The sequence below is a fragment of the Condylostylus longicornis genome, unplaced genomic scaffold (assembly GCF_029603195.1).
Source record: "Condylostylus longicornis isolate FDR11 unplaced genomic scaffold, ASM2960319v2 ptg000107l, whole genome shotgun sequence".
Lineage (NCBI taxonomy): Eukaryota > Metazoa > Arthropoda > Insecta > Diptera > Dolichopodidae > Condylostylus > Condylostylus longicornis.
In genome coordinates this window covers 3,228,419-3,245,865 of record NW_026578075.1, presented here as the reverse complement: position 1 = coordinate 3,245,865, position 17,447 = coordinate 3,228,419, and the positions used below count along the sequence as shown (strand labels likewise).

Genomic DNA, 17,447 nt, shown 5'->3' with positions numbered 1-17,447 from the left:
TAGAAAATTCCATGGGAATTTAAGTATAACAATAATAATAGTGGTAATTTTCTTAAAAAGTGGCTCCCTTACAGATTAGTACACCAAAAGTAGAAAAGTAGTACCGTTTTCATTTTGTTTTCTTGCTACCATTACTTTTCCTATTAATTTTTTTTTTGCTTTTTCAATTATTATTTCCCTTAAATTTAATGTTGTGGGAAATATTTCATGCTTAAAAAAACATCGTCATGGAAGTAAAATTTTCTATCTTTTACCTATTCATGTAACTATTATTATATTATTATTACCATTTTTATTGTTGTAACTATACCAGAGACATCATCTAAAGTTTTGACTACTGTTCTGTTTTATTTTTGTTTTTCGGTTGTTTTTTATTACTGAAGATCAGAGCACACGCAAAGATTTTTTTTTCTTAAACGTGTTGTTATTGTTGTTATTTTATATTTTTTAAAATAGCACAAAATGATAAATAATATAAAATTTGTAGGGTAAAAATTAAGAAGTAGATAAGTGTATAAAAGTTTCAAAAATAGAAAGAATTCTCTCATGTATATACAAAAATTAAAAATAAAAAAAAAAGACTGTTTAGAAATTAAAAGTTTAAAAGTTGAATTATGGGATAAAAAAACAAACGAAAAATGCTTTCAGGAATTGTTTCGGACTTAAGATTCATATTTAAAATTTTTTATTATATAAATTGATATTTACTGGTACTTTTGTTCTACTACACATTCCTATCCACAAGAGAATTGGGTGGCTTAAATAGGCCACATGTAATTGTATGGCCAATGTACTAATCGGCCTGGTAAATATGTGCCAATTGAGGTGCGATAGACTTGCTACACCTGTCACGTCAGCCAATCAACCAGCCAACATCTTCCTATATCTCATATACATATTTTTGGGAAGAATTATCAAGTAATAAGAAACAAAAAAAAAACTGATAAGAAAACTGAAAATTGTTTGCATTACGAAGGTAAAATGAAAATTATTTCACCTTTACTAAACTTACTTCCAAAATATATTTTTACGAAAATCTACATTTGTGTGTAGTGAAAAAATACAAAAAACATTAAAAAAATAAAAAAAAAAAACAGGAAGAAAAAAACATTTCAGAAAAAGTTAATCTAGTTTTATATTTTAACGACGCTTTTAGTGGGGATATGAGAAAATTTTTGGAAATTTTTGATAAACACCCAAATTTTGAAAGACGCCAACGCGAAACTAACATAATTTCAACATTAGTTAGATTGATGCGTTCTCAAGATTTAAGAGTTCAAAAGAAGCAATTTTTCTTTTTAACTGGGCGAATACTTAAAACATGACGTCCATAATATGCCTCATTTAGTTATTCTATGGGACCCAAACAACCCGTACTGCTGCGACATCGATTTAATCCATATCGCAGTAAACATGTTGTTCGGAGTTATGGGTAAGAGAAAATCCTATATATATATACATTTTGTATTCTAATATTTCTTAATTTATTTCTAATGTTCTTCTCCAAATTGTAGATACATAAGAAGTTTTTATTATAACTCAATATTATATATGCCTAAAAAATCCTATATGGCTAATATTGTAATACCAAATACTCGCAATACCAAATGCGAGTATGGTAATACCAAATACCCATACTTATTTAAATGAATATAGAATATGAGCAATATAATACTTTCGTAATATTGAGAATTTCCAACAAAAGTTGCGAATTTTTTCAGTAAGCTTAAATTTTTTAATCAGTGTGCAGTGCATTTGAAAACCGCCAATTATACTTATTACAATAAAATAAATTCGACTAATACTTGTATTAAAAACGTCAACAATTTTAATTTTAAAGTAAATATGAAGCCATATTGAAAATGATTTTTAAGTAAATTTGAAGTAATTAAAATGTAATGCCAAATATCGTATAATAAGAATATGAGAGTAAATTTTGAAACAAAATTTTTCTTACTTTTAAATAATGGCAATTTGTCCTTAGAGTACATACCTGCAAAGAAGAAGTAAAAATATTTAATTTTTTATTTATTAAATATTTTAAACAAATTAAATAAACAATGAAATAATTAAACATTAATAACATACAAAACATTCAAATACTTTTATACTAGAGGAACATTCGTACAACTTTCCATGCGGATATTGTAATGTACCGAATTCCCTTAATACGTTTTGAGAAAAGAGTTATACACGAGAGTATGTGACAAAAGTTGTTTTGGCTTTAGTCTTTTTATTATGAAATAAATTTAAATGGACATTGGCCACGTCAAAGAATTAGGCCTGAGTTACGTTAAAGAATACAAAAATGCCTACTTAAACGATATGTTCCCTAAGAATACACGTGAAATTCTTTGTTTATAATGATGGCAACTATACTTGGAAAATATAGCTTTGGAAAAACTTGTAAGTTTTAGGTGATATTTTGATCGAAATATATAAAAAATCGCTCAAAATTGCACCTATCATATATTGGACAACCTATTAAATTCAGTCGTGGCCAACTTTTAAATAGTATTGATTAATTAATCGATTTAAATCAAAATTATATGCAAATTTTTGAAAATAATTCATCACTTTTTAAACTCTTAGTGAATACAAAATATAAGTCTCCTTGAGATCTATAGTATATAGAGATCTTAAGAGTATTTTAATAAATTTTAATGATTTTTTCTCTTTGATATGAAATACAAGTATACACATAAAAAAACATAACATATTTTTGTACTAGAAATTATTTTTATATAATAAGGTGCACGTTTTTAGGATAAATAAATTATAGAACAAGTTTATATACAAACAAATCTATGTATATACATGTAAAATTACATATACAAGGTACATGTAAAATTATCTAGGAAACCTTACTGTTTTGACGGTATAATATAAAATATTTGAAGTGGTTAAATTTGCACTTAAAAGATGATAAATTATGATTTTCTTCAAGGTTCCTCTTTTTATACCAAATTTCTTTAGAATTTATTAACTTACTTACATAAATTCAGACAAAAATATAGTACGTAACAGTGTACGGCTCAAATTTTTCTTTACTTTAAAAATAAACATAATTGGGTGAATTTCGTGATGTTATGCGATTATATAATTATATATAAGTATATATATATACATATGTACGTGTACATGCATAAATATATAACCCTACTTGAGATTTAAAAGATCTGACAAACAACATTTTATTTCAATTTGCGTGTTTAAGTATAGTAAATTTTTTTTTTGTTTTTTTTTCTTTTAAACAGAAAAAGGACATAAAGAATCCAGTTTTTTTTTAAGATTTATTTTCATTTTTGTTTACATTTTCTTATACTTTTTTTTCTTTTTTTACACTAATCATAAAATTGTTTAGTTTAAGGTAAAGGAAAGGAAATTAGTTTAGGCCAGACTTTAGTGTAAATATTTAGTATCTTTTTCTCTTGTAATTGTATCTCTTCTCTTTTTTTAATAAATCCTTGTTGGTTTCATAATGTTATTTTTGTAAATAATTTTGGTTAGTAGCGATTAATGAAATTGTTTTTAGCACTTTAAAAACAAAAAATCTTTTAACAATAAATTTTGGTTATACGAGGTTTACTTTTGATTTTAAAAGTTCATTTTCCATTCAAGTGGATTTGAAAAAAAATTTTTTGTTTTAAGAAAAACAATAAAACAAGGGTAAACATTGTGGTCTTAAAAATGTGTTAATTTTTTGATATACAAAATTCCTCAGATTTTTTTTTTGTTTTTTTTTTTGAAAATTGATTGAAAACTTATGAGTTTTAAGAGAAAATCATAATAAATAAAATAAAAATTTAATTTCTTAATAATATTTTTGATTTTCTGATAATTCAATAAACCGTGTTCAAAAGAGGCATAGAAAATTCAAAGCCTAATTAATTGGATTAAGTCTAATACAAAAGTAAGTGTACAACTTTATTTTCCACGTTTCGCTTCCAATTAATTCGTAAATTTAATTTAATTTTTAACATTATTTAGAGCAAAAAAACAAAAGTTAATTCACTTAATATTGTAAAACATTCTGCTCAATTACAACATTTGAGAATATTAAGGATATTGAAAACTTTAAGGACAGTAATAAAAAATTATGAAGTAAGTAACAAAATATTTTTCATTTGTAAAGATTTAGAAAGAAATGCAATAACAAATTGGCAATGTGCTCGCAAACAATGTTACATAAGTAAGTATATTAAATTTTATTTCTGTCATCAATGCCAAACATATATATCATAACATTTCTGTAGTAATTTAGTACTCCAATTAGTATGTATACCAAGTTATTATTTAGTATATTTCAAGTACTTTAGCTTATTATTTTCAAAGTATAAAAAAACATGAGCGTTTAAATAAGAAAATTTTAATAATTTCTTCCATCTTATTTTTTCTTTATTTTTTCAAAAACAAAAACTTTCTCTTCCTAAATTCAATTAGCTATAAAATGTAAAGTATTATATTTTACTCATAAATCTATTAAAAAAAAAGTTTAAAAAAGTCTTTGAATTCTTAAAAGAGCCTGTCTCTTCTATCTCTACATAAAAAATATTTAAACAATTTGTAAAGAAGAAGCAAAAATTGCTTTCTGTATATTGTTGTTGCTGTTGTTGTTGCCTGTTCTTTGTTGTAATAAATTATTTAAATTTAAATAAACTTTTTAATTAAATTTAAGAAAAGCAAATTAAAACTCGTTATATTTCCTTCTTTATTTCATTTAAAAAATTTTTTTTTTCCTTTTTGTCGCTAAAATAAAATATAAGAAGAACAATTGTTATAAAAAAAATATATAAGGCGAATTTTATATGAATTAAACAACAAGTTGTTCTATTAAGTTCTTAAGAGACTTTTAAGGTCTTTATTTTTAGAATAACAAAAGAAAAAATAATTTTTGGAAAAAATTTATATAACATGGTAAGCATTATTTAAGAAGAGGATAAAAAAAAGTTTAGAATACTTGTTGATAGACCAGCTGAAATGAAAAAGATTATAAAAAAATTTAAATAAAGGATGTGTCATCACAATATATACTTAATTTTAGAAAGGAAGAAATTCTAGTTAAGTATAGTAAGTAAATGAAAATTAACAAAAAAGGAAATTATACAAATCTAATTAAAAATTAGAAAAGTTTTATACTTTATAGTATTTTTTCGTAATTTAACGAGGAATTTTAATATTTTATTTGTCCGGCAAAAGAATTTTTTAATAAAAACTTTTGATTTACATGTAGATTTCTGGTAAAAAGAAATTGTTTGATTGAACAAGGTTTAATCTAATCATCGTAACTGCACCAAATACTAAAAGGCTGATGTGAGAAGTAGAAAAAGTGATTTTTTGCTACTTCTGTTCCTTTTTAATTACAAGCCTTTTATGTTTGCTAATTTAAAGATCATCTACATTTCGGCTAGTTTTAAAAGAATGGTCCAATTTCCTGGTTCCTGATTAATACCTGGTTTTTGTTTTGCAAATGAAGTTATGTTTTTAATTTTAGTTATAATTGAAATAAATTTATGTTGTAATATTTACAGTATTACCGAAAAATTTACGTTTTTTTCTTAACATTTTGAATTGTTTTTTTTGAAAGTGTGCTGTTTTAATGAGCAAGACTGTAGATATGACTATGACTGTAGATAAACTGATTGAGTTGATTGTAGATAAACTTGTAAAAAATTTGAGTTATTTTGTAATTCTTATACTTAATCATAAATTTCAATATTATGAATTTTAAAATTTTATACCCTTTGAAAATTGAAATTTTACGGAAATATCTTAAGAGACTCAACTAGGTATGCGTTTTAATGATAAAATTGGCTGGTAGATTGCGTTTTAATGCAATTTTTATAATAGTAATCGTAATAAATTTAAATTAAGTTTACTTTAAAGTCCGTAAATATGTTAAAATTTTTAATTTTATGAACTTTTAAGGTCAAACTGCAGTTCTGCTTTAATAAAATTCTTTCTAACAATAGCAATCCAATCAATAATGAAATAATTTTTCATTCCATAGTTTTTTATTATCAAATTCCAATTTTTCCTCTTTCAAAAAAAGTTTTTTCTCTTTATGTTTTCTTTTTTGCTCTATAATATTGAAAACTGATATCATCCTACTTATTCGCTCCTTTGAAGTAATAATAATATTGAACTGTGAAGAAAGCAAAGAAAACAAAAAAAAAACGAAACTTTGCTAAATAAAAAGTTGAAACAGAATACCGAACGGAAAAATCACCTGTTGGCAAAAATATTCATTTTAATCAGTTACTCTTTGATTTTTTTTTCGCTTTCTCTTTTTTTCCACTCCTTTTTCTCTTTATTATAGTGAGGGATAAAAAAATAGAAGAATAAAAGAGAGAAATTAAATGAAGTTTTTGAAAAAAAAGTTTTTTTTTTATAATTTTGACACAAAATTTATGTGTTTATTTGCGAAACTGCGACAAAATTATTTTAATAAACGCTTAAAAATAAATTTTTAAGCGTTTATCGTTTTTAAGTTGTGCAGTTACATTAACGTTCAAACGCAGAATTCAAATAAATACTAAATATTTTTTATAAATTTTGGACGATGAGAGTTTGACGGTTCTCAACTATTCGCATTACAAATTTTAATGAAATTCGCGAACAATTCTAGATGTGGAAACCGTAAAAAATTATGCGATTTACCTACAGCGTATTTAATGAGTTTTTAATTTGCGATAATGATTATTTAATTTTTCTCTCTAGTACAGGCATGTTATTTTGTAGAAACTAATCCGAATATTCGAGATCACGTTCAAAATATACTTAAGTAAATATTAGCTTTTAGTGCAAAGTTAATATTATTACTTTGTCTTTGTTTGCAACAATTTCTTTGTATTCGGATTATAATCGGATTTCCGATAATATATCCGAATATAATTATATTCAGATAATATTGATATGTCCTATTCCTATACCAAAATTCGTTTACACTTTTTTTTTGAGTAACGAAATGTTTTACAAGTACGACTGCAACACGAAGCTGCTACGCAGCTAAAATTATTTTTATTTTCAAACTTCTTTGAATTGCAAACGGACTTTTCTATATTAAAAGTAAATCAGGAACAACAATAATTTTCAAACGTGTTTACTTTGTATTAGGATGAAAAACCAAAAATAGAACAAAAGTAAGTACAGCGTTTTGTTTTTATTTTTCTTACTTTTATTCTTTTTTTTTTTGTAAAAAGTCATTAAAAAAGTTTAAAAATAAAACTTTTTCAGTAAAATTATTTTTTATTTTTGTTTTCCATGTTATTTTTTTAATCATGTTTTTTTTTTCTAGCTCTTAAGGTTGATTGCAATAAAGCAATACTCAAAGCAATGAAATGAAGGTTCTTCAAGCATGCATTAAAGAGATTTCCTTGATTTTTAGCAAATATGTATGTGTTGACAGTTTTAATTATAAAACAGACTGAAATAAAAAGTAAATTTCTTAAAAAATTTTTGAAAAAAAATCATTGGAAGTTAATTGGTTTTTTTATATACAGAAATGAAAAAAATTTATTAAGAATTTTAACAATTTCCGTTAACGAAAAAGAATTCGTTAGATGCCAATAATTTTCAGCAAGTTTTTGGTTCAAAATGTGCAAAAATGACAATTTCATAAACTTGAAATTTTAATTTAAGTTCATTTATGTGGCTGGGTATAAATGACCGGCAAATTTTCTTTTGCTTTTAAAATGGCTTTTTCATAGATTCTAATACTTGCGTTTATAATTTTTTACAATTTCTATATCATTTTCAATCTTCAAACACATTTCAAAATTTATATATAACATTATCAACGAATTTTTAAATAGTGAATATCAACAGGCAAATGAAATCATTTTAAAAAGTAAAACAAGTACAATAAAAGAACAAAATATTAAAAATCTTGTTGAAAGACTAAAAAAGCATGTGAAAAAAAACATTCAACAAAGTAAGTAACAGAGAAAATTACAATTGAAAAATTTCAGAATAAAGCTAGTAAGGCAACCTTATAAATAAGAAATTGAAAAATGAGATAAAAATTGAGCAATACACAAAATTCTTATACAATTTTAATCAGAGAACAAACAGAATTCAGAGACACCAAAGAAAAAAAAAGGATAATAATAGAATCATGCTGGAACAAAAAAGTAATTTTAAATGTATAAGTAAGAAAACAATAATATAAAAACAGAATTATTAATTTCAAATGCATTTTATAGCTCTACTTTCCTTTATTAAAAAAAAAATACTATATCGGTACTTATAATTTTCGAAGTAACTTTATGATAATTATGTCCTGGCAGATTTTTTCTTTCTTTCTTCATTTTCTCAATTTGCGTTATTGTCATATTTCAAAATGAAGTAAAATGCAAAGAAAAGAAAAAAATTAATTTTTCATCTTTTGTCTTTCTCTTAATTTTTGATTTCAATTACTTATCAAATGACATGAAATAAAAAGGGAAAATATTCCAACATTAAAAAGAAAAAGGATTCTCTTACAAATTACTTATACATTTTTCTTTTTGTTTCAATTATTATTATTAAAAAAAAATAATGGAATTTTCATTTCGGAATTCATTAGGATTTAGAGAACAAAATAATAATTTATCTCATAATATTACTTATTATTTCCCAAGGTTCATAGAATATTATAGGTATTTTGTTGTACTTATAATTTGTGTAACAAACTTATAAACAAATTATTCAAACCACAATTTTCTTTTTAATTAAAAAATCTTTTAAATATTAATCAAAAGATAGGAAAACCTATTAAAATGGTCATTTATTATTAAAACAAGAAAGTTGATTGAAAAATTTTAAATTTTCAAAGGATTTTATAATTTAACAATACAAGCATAAATATTGAAGGCAAAAATTAAAGGATCGGTCCAGTTTGGACTTTAGTGACTTAATCTCGGTAGTCCAGACTTGTAATAAAATACCACAAAAGTAAATGATTTACAATATTAACCATTCAAATACTTAAATAGTATTTGAATGGTTAAAATTGTGTATAACAGTTTTTACCGTCTATAACAGTTTTTACCATGTATAACAGTTTTTATCGTGTATAACAGTTTTTTTTATCGTGTATAACAGTTAATGATAAAAAAATATTAAACCAAATTTTATTCAAGTACTTATAGTTTTTTTTTTGTGTTTTTTTTTAGTAAAAAATTAATTTCCTTTAATTTACTTTATCTTACTTCTTATTTTATTTTAATTAATTACTTGATGTAATAAAAAAGTAATTTGAAATATACATTATTTGTGAAATATCAAACATAGAATGGGGTTTTTCACATGTAAGAATCGGAAATTCACTCAATACACTATACACGACTACATACTTATACTAACAAAAAAAAAAATTATTTCTCACATTAAGAGGAATCTCTCATTGTTATATTTCCTATGTAGGTCATGTTATTCCACATCATATGAAAACTAATTTGTGACGTTATTTGAATTAACCCATCATTGTAATAACTGAGTCATTTAATCTCCCTTAACTTTTAGAAGGTATTTCTTAACAAGATTAAAGTTTTTTTGAAATTTTTTTTAATATGTTTAACTAATAAGAATTTAATGGGAGTATTTACTTATATTTAGCTCTTCGTATACAATGAAATTGTTAGAAGCTTTTCTCTTCTCATCGTTACTTTTACATAGAATTATGTAAATAAAAATTTAAAATACTTATTTTCAAATGCATAAATACGAACACATATACAATATAAAAATCTATATATAGAAAAATAAATAAAATAGATAAATTGAAGTAAATCGTCACTTTATTTAGTTGAAGAGTCAACAAACAAAATAATATTGAGAATAAACACAATTACTTACTTATTTTTTTGGAAAATAATTTTTTTTTTCATAATATTTGAATGTATGCATACAAATATGTACGTATGATATTTACGCAATCACCTGTTCAAATAATATTATTTCAGTATATATACATATATACATACTGAAGTATAATTTGTTTTAATACTAATGAAAAATATTGGAACAATATTTACGCTTAAGTAATATTGTTAATTTTATGGATTTATTAATGTTACTCATTTGCAAACACAAAAATAAAATATTTGAGATTGAGACTCGAAATTCCATGAATCATGATCAATTATTATGGAATACGAAACGAGAAAATTTTTAATTATTAAATACAAAAGCTCAATAATATTTTTTTCTCATATAAGCATGCAATAAGCATTTCTATAAGGTTTTTGTAATATTATGTTAACTGTTATAATGTTAATTATTAAAGCAATAGAGGTGAATAAATTACTTAAGATTGTGTTATAAAAGCAGCAATTAACGAGAAGTGCACAATAACTTTGAATAATAAACAAAGAGAAAAATAAGAGAGAAATTTAATTATTTAATGATCATTGAATAAAATAAAATAATTATCTACAATTTTTGTGAATGCATATGTACTTATGTTTTGTAGACGATTGGGAACTCACTGAGTAAAATGCAAGTACAATATTTTAATAGAATATTAATGACAAGCACCTTTTGAGTACTTTTGTAGTATAATTTTTATAAAATTATTAATTTCGATCCTATATTTCTCTCTAAATCTAAAATAATCAAATTGACAAAAATTCTACATATATAAATTGATTGATTACATAATAATTATGCAAGAATTTGATGACTAAGTAATTAATGACCTCATTAATGTTATCTTATCAAAAAAATCATGTGCCAAATTCAATGTATGTATTTATGTATGCATGCAAATAAGAATTTAGCAAAGAAATTGGCTTGAAAATTTTTAAATCCAAAATATGTATTTACATAGCAAATTTTATTTCTTCCTGTTTTGTATTAGATTAAAAATTAAGTTCATAATAATTTCGTTAGGTTTTTTTTGTGACGTAGATTTAATAATGTCTATATGAGTGAATTTACTAGCAATCAATGAATTAATTTGCACTCACGTACCAACTATATGTGTAAATGTATACGTATGTATATTATGTACATAAGTAGATATATATTAATTGATTTTTACTAACCAGTTTGAATAGCCGCGCAAATTGCCTATAATACCTGGTTTTAATTTGTAGTACTTATTAAATTAATTATAATAAATGACCTATAATACGTAGTTTATCTTTGCATTTTGTTTTTTATCATCATGTTTAAGAAGTAACTACGTACATGTATGTTGAGCGATTGTTCGCCTAATATAACAGGAATAAAACAATGTGCATTGAAAAATTGTACTTAGTAAAATTCAGTAAATTATTATGATTTAGTCACATTAACACAACTTATTATAAGAGTAAGAAAGTATTTTAAATTATTCAGCTAAATATTCATTAAGTTAAATTTATGCACTTATACAATAAGTACATAATGTATAATCATAAAAATAATTAAATATTTTATTAAAGAAAAAAATACGTGAAATATGAAGAGCCCCCAAGTTACAAATCAAATTTAATTTTTGAAGTTTATTAAAATTTCGTGAAGAAAAGCTTTTGAGCGCGTGTATAACAGTTTTCATCAGTATTCTAAAAGAAGCCCAGAGAATTTTTCCGAAGAGCGTTTGTTAAGAAAACTGCGGTTAAATTTACTTAATTACTAATCGAAATCAAATTTGCAATGAAATTTACATCATTTCAACAACACTCTCATTCAGAATTTCTTAATTCGAAAATTAATAAACAATATGCATTTTATGAATCTCAAATAATTATATTTATGCAAAGTAAATGAATTTCTATTAAAAACACTAAATTTTTCAAAATACTTTTAAAATTATATAGAAATTTGTGAAAGCCTGACATATTAAAACTCAATTTATGCACGTATGTGCATATATGTACATATATGTACTTATGTTATATTTACATTAACATATATACGGAAACCGAAATTTATAGTTAAGTAATAGTGCATTGCGACAAAATAAAATTTCTTGTATTGTCACGGTCTCTAAACGAATAAATCGTCGGACCAAATTTCTTTTTAAACTGACATCTTCATTTACTTCAACAGCATAATAGAAATATGAAACGTTGCTTTTAACAGGAAATTATTATTAACATAAGAAAAAATTTCTCATCATAATTATTTAATAATTATACAACCAAGGACCAACATACCTATGTATACGTATGTTGCATGTACATATGTATAATATAAATAAACAAACATACTTAGTAGTTATAATAGACACATCCTCCAGTTGACAAAAAAAACTAAAAAAAAAAAATATTTTTATACTTAACAATCAAACGCATATGACAGACTTTGTCTGTTTATATTTTAAATTTTATTTTGTTTATTTTTGTGTCATTTTTTTCTCTTTTAATATTTACCAAAAACAGAAAATAAAAAAAAAAAATTTCAAATTTCCTAAGGTTACTTAATTATATTTTATACCTTTGAATTATTTCGGATGAATGCAACTAAAACAATAAAAAAAAAGAAATACAAAAAGAAAATTGAGACCCTCAAATTTAATGCAAACATAAAATAAAGCGAACACATAAATAAAAAAATCCCAACTCTTAAAAATAAAAAAAAAATTAAACGAATACTAGAGAAAGTCCATATTTCAACACACAAACAATGTGTAAGTAAACAAAGTTTTTGTAGACAGAGTTATAGACAAACATTTATTCGGTTTTACCTATAACATCACCCAAGCTTTGGCAGAATCATTCTTTATATAGAATCATCAAATATACTAACTCAATCTAAACTTCCTTAGAAAAAAAAAGCGTAGATGTAGACATTCGCCGCAAAATTATTTTATGCCAGTGATGCTGCGTATATCCCTTCTTTAAAAGAGGTCGCCAATAAATTTTTAATTTTGAATTCTGTTAATAAACATAAGTTAATTAAATAAACCCGTCCGCTACCTCGGAAATCCTCGCCGCAACGAAATTCTGACTTGCATCTTTAAATTCTAATACACACAATAATTCTAATACTTATTTTATTCACAATTATCTAACCGAAATTCATAAGTCTAGATACAAAATTTTAGTGGTAATGTGCAAGACAAAATGAGAAAAAAATCAGTGAACCTGAAAATTGGAAAACAATTTTTCGGTGTTTTCCTCCGCATCATAACTTAACGCATAAATGACCATCATATTTTTGTTGTTGGCTTGTTATGATGTTTTCCGCTACAAAAATTTCTCAGAAGATCATCATCATTGTTTGAATAAGGAGAACAAAAATTTTATATACAAATACCAAAATATAGGTATATACTTAACGGTTGGAAGAAAATTTATTTAAAACTGAATAACCCAAAACCCAAAAGTATTAGAAGAAAATTTTAAAAGCCAAAAAAAAAATAGGAGAAGAAAAAAATAAGAGAAAATGAACTTTTTTTATGGTTAAAAAATCAACAAAACAAAAAACAGAAAACGGTTTATAGCCGGCTTTCTTCTAAATTCTATTTTTATTTTTTATATGTTAAATATACAAGCACAACAGACATACTTACATACTAACTTTTACCTTGTGTTAAAAAACAACATTTTGTTTAGTTTTAGTGCAGAACGGGTGTGGTGTATTCAAGAATAACAAATTTTGTGGTATTAACCTTAAAAATTATATTTTTAGAATTTCTTCGATGTTAAGCGTTCTGATCTAACCAAAAATAAGTATAAGTAAATTTTTAAAATTTACAGGTATACTTTTGTATTACAAATTTCTTTAAAAGATGGCATTGCTTGTAAATTTTTTCGGTTTTATTTATAGTTTAACAGCATTCTTTTTTTTAATCTTTTTAAATGTATTCATAACTGTAGACCTACATTAACGTTTTCTTACATATGTACAAACTTTTACACTTATGTGTATATATAAAAATGTGTGTGCAAGTACATACATATCGCATATTGGGAAGAATAACAACACAACTCAAAAACATAACTTCGGCATCCGGAATTTAAAGTATTTATAGTCCAGTGCGAAATTACTATCGAAGGCTAAAAAAAGTTGGTATAGAACAATTCTACAAGTACTTATATGAACAAATTTTCTGTACTATACAATTCTGCATTTTGACTTATGTCATTGCTCTCGCAAATGTGCGAGATGTAAATGTGAAAATAAATTTTATTTTATTCAATTTATCTTCTATAATATCAACATGAAACCCGTAAGTTTATAAGCATCTTATTATACTCTTAAAATATTGAAAAAATTTAAAAAATCAAATTTCTTTTAAAAAAGTTTAAAATTTCCGAATTTAAAATTTTTAAAACTTGTTAAATATTATACAAAAAATCATTTTAAAGTAAATAAATAATTAAACTTAAGTTTCATACAATTTAACTCACACCCTTTTTAGATAGCAACTAATCAATTGTATCTAGCCTTCATAAGAATTCTGGCGTGCCATTTCTATAAATAGCTATTGATTATCAAAAAATAAATCTTAATTCAATATTGAGAACCTTTCAAATTTCTTTTTAACAACAGTTTATCTTGTCTCCTTGAAGATTTAGAGAAGATATTATTTAAAAAAAACTTATCATGTTCTTAAAGCAACTTGCGTTTATGTAAGAATTCTAACCAAATCAAGAATATTTCGGAATATTATTAAGAATTAATAGTAAAGTTTTCTAGCAAGTAACGAAATGTCTCATAATCTAAGATTTTCAAGATGTTAACTTGGTGACGTCGTAACAACCATATTTCTTGTAATGTTTGTTCAAAAGTAACCAATAATTACGTGTATATATAAGTATGAGAATATCAACAAAACATACGTACAAATCTATGTAGGTATAAATTATCTTTTACTAAAATTTAAAATCAACAAAACTTCTTAAATAGCACAGAATGAAAATTTTAAACACAATAAGTATGTAATCAAAATTTAAAAAAATACTCATATGCCGCTATAAATCTTTTGATAACTAGGTGGCAATAAAAATGAAATTGTTAATTAATTAACAATAACGCAAATTAACAGCAGTTCTTTTAAATTTTAGTACTTAATTTAATCAAATCTTACGACTTCATATTTTTATATCAAAAATTTATTAAAGATTTTTTTAAGCTTATAAAATTCATTCTAAACAACATCAGCTAATTACGTATTTGTTTTTGATATACGAAAATATAAATTTTAAAGACACACTTGCTTAAATTTATAAAAAAAAAAATTTACTTGAATAACAAGCTTATTGAAAAAACTTGATAAACATGCTCTATTGGCCAAAAATAAAAATACATTTGATTCTTTTCAATAACTTCAAAATTAATTTTATAATATTTAACACACGCTATTACATTTTGTATACATACATACATATGTAATAGGATATTTGCAAATTAACTCAATTTTTTAGGAGAATCTAATTTGATTTGAATTAGGTATACTATAGGACAGAGGCTCCCAAACCCTTTTCCATTGCAGACCCCTTTTCGTGTTTTTTAACTTTTGACCCCCTCTTAATACTTATTTAATCAAACTCATATTTTTTGTAGACCCCTAGCAGGAAACCTAAACTCATCTTCATGGACCCCTGGTGTTCTATATAGACCACTTTGGCAATCACTGCTATAGGAAATATTTTTTACTGATACATAAAAGAATGTGCATCGCTATATCGCAAATTCATGGGGGATTTTCAAAGGTTGGTGTGTTAGTACACAAAAAAAAAATTGTAATTTTCCTCCAACTAGTGAACGGCCGATTGGACAATCTCATATGGTTTTTATTTTGTATTTCGGAAATATTTAAGAAAATTTATTTTTTTCATTCACAAATTCATATTGAATAAACAAAACATAACAAAAAAATTTGAATTATTTTTTAAAACAAAATAACGTTTTTTTTAAATGTCATTTTTTAAATTTTTTTTTTTGAGGAAAAATATTTTACACATCGTTTTCATGGAGAAAATTTGAACTAGTGACAGCAATTTTTTTACACACAAATGAATTATTGTCGTAGTAGAACAAATTTTTGTTCTGATGCAACAATACATACGTTAACATATTAAAGATATTTTACATTAACCTCTAATTTTAATAGATTGTAGACTCATATTGCAGACCAGATGCTAATAGGAATTTAAGACATTAACATACACACATCCGTAAGCTATACAGCGTTTACGGTAAGATTTGTTTGTTTGATAACAATGATCTTATGTTTATTAAACATTCTCTTACCTTAAAATTGTGCTCCTCTTACAATCTTCGTCCAAATATTGTTGATTGCAAAACTTTTTTAAATTATCCAGATTTTCTTTCTAATATTTTAAGAATCCACAATATTTTTTTTAAATTATTCATTCAATTATCACTTCTAATCAATTATTTTATGGAAATTTTATTATTTAATTTCGTCAAGCTTCGGAAATGGGTTTGTTCCTTATATTATTAAAAAATTTTATTTTAATTCACTTTATATTTTAAACTTTTGAGTCATTTAATAAATGCAAAATAATGAAATTTATTTTTTCTCATTATCATTATGAAACTAAGACAATTAATTTATTATTCTTCTTTGTATTTTTATCAAAATGTCTCACTTTCATACGTTCTTATACATAAAATAAAATAAAATAAAATATTTTTTTAAATTTTTTTTTATTAAATTTATTAATTTTGATAGATTTAAAAGCCAACTATTATTGTAAGAAATTATTTAATGTACTTATTATTTAAAATCAGCAATCTTAGTTAAAATTTTTTTGTATAATATTCTTAGTTTCTAAATCAGTTCTGTTTAAATTGAGATAGAATAATTTGTATGTCCATGTCAAGTATTTTACTCTTCTATTTTTTACTATAAATTTGAAAAGTTCTTTAAATTACCGGTTATTATTTATAGTTTATTAAAAGTAAGCACAAATAATTATTATTTTCTTGTTTTTAAATTAATTATCATTTAATATCAAAATCATTTAAGTATATTTTGCTATTCCTCGAAATATTTGAAAATTATTGTAAAATTAACATTCACAGTTCATTCTCATTACTGTAAAGAAAACTAAAATATACAAAATTTTAATAATATATAAGTTTAGTACTTATGTATTTATAGTTATTTTTACTCATGTATGTATAAGTAATGAATTATTATTTTTGTATTAAAATATCGCTTATCGCCAATGGAGAGAAAACATTCAAGCATATTAATCTGTGGAATAACAAAGAAATTATCACTTATTCTGTTTTGAAACTTAATTTTATTTTAAAAAATATACAAAATATTTCAAGCTTAATGAAAAAAAAAAAACCTGATTGACAACATTTTTATTTTTAATTTTATACTAGTCGTAGTTAGTAGTATTATTATAATATACGTATAAGTATATAAAATTCGAACACATTTAAGTGACAGTGACGTTTTAAATACGGATACAAACATAGAATTCTAATAATATGATTAAGATAATGTACCATACTTTAAATATTTTATAAAAATTAGTAAGTTATTAATATTT

At 23.6% G+C, this 17,447-nt stretch overlaps 1 protein-coding gene across 1 annotated transcript in view; it reads right to left on the bottom strand.

Moving 5' to 3' along the window:
- The window catches only part of LOC129614373 (protein toll), a 319,631-nt gene extending 303,236 nt beyond the window's left edge, over positions 1–16,395 (bottom strand). Inside the window, exon 1 of the mRNA XM_055528948.1 lies at positions 16,168–16,395. The gene's annotated coding sequence lies outside the window, so the exon portion shown is untranslated. The remainder of the gene's footprint in view (positions 1–16,167) is intronic.
- Positions 16,396–17,447: the final 1,052 nt, after the last annotated feature.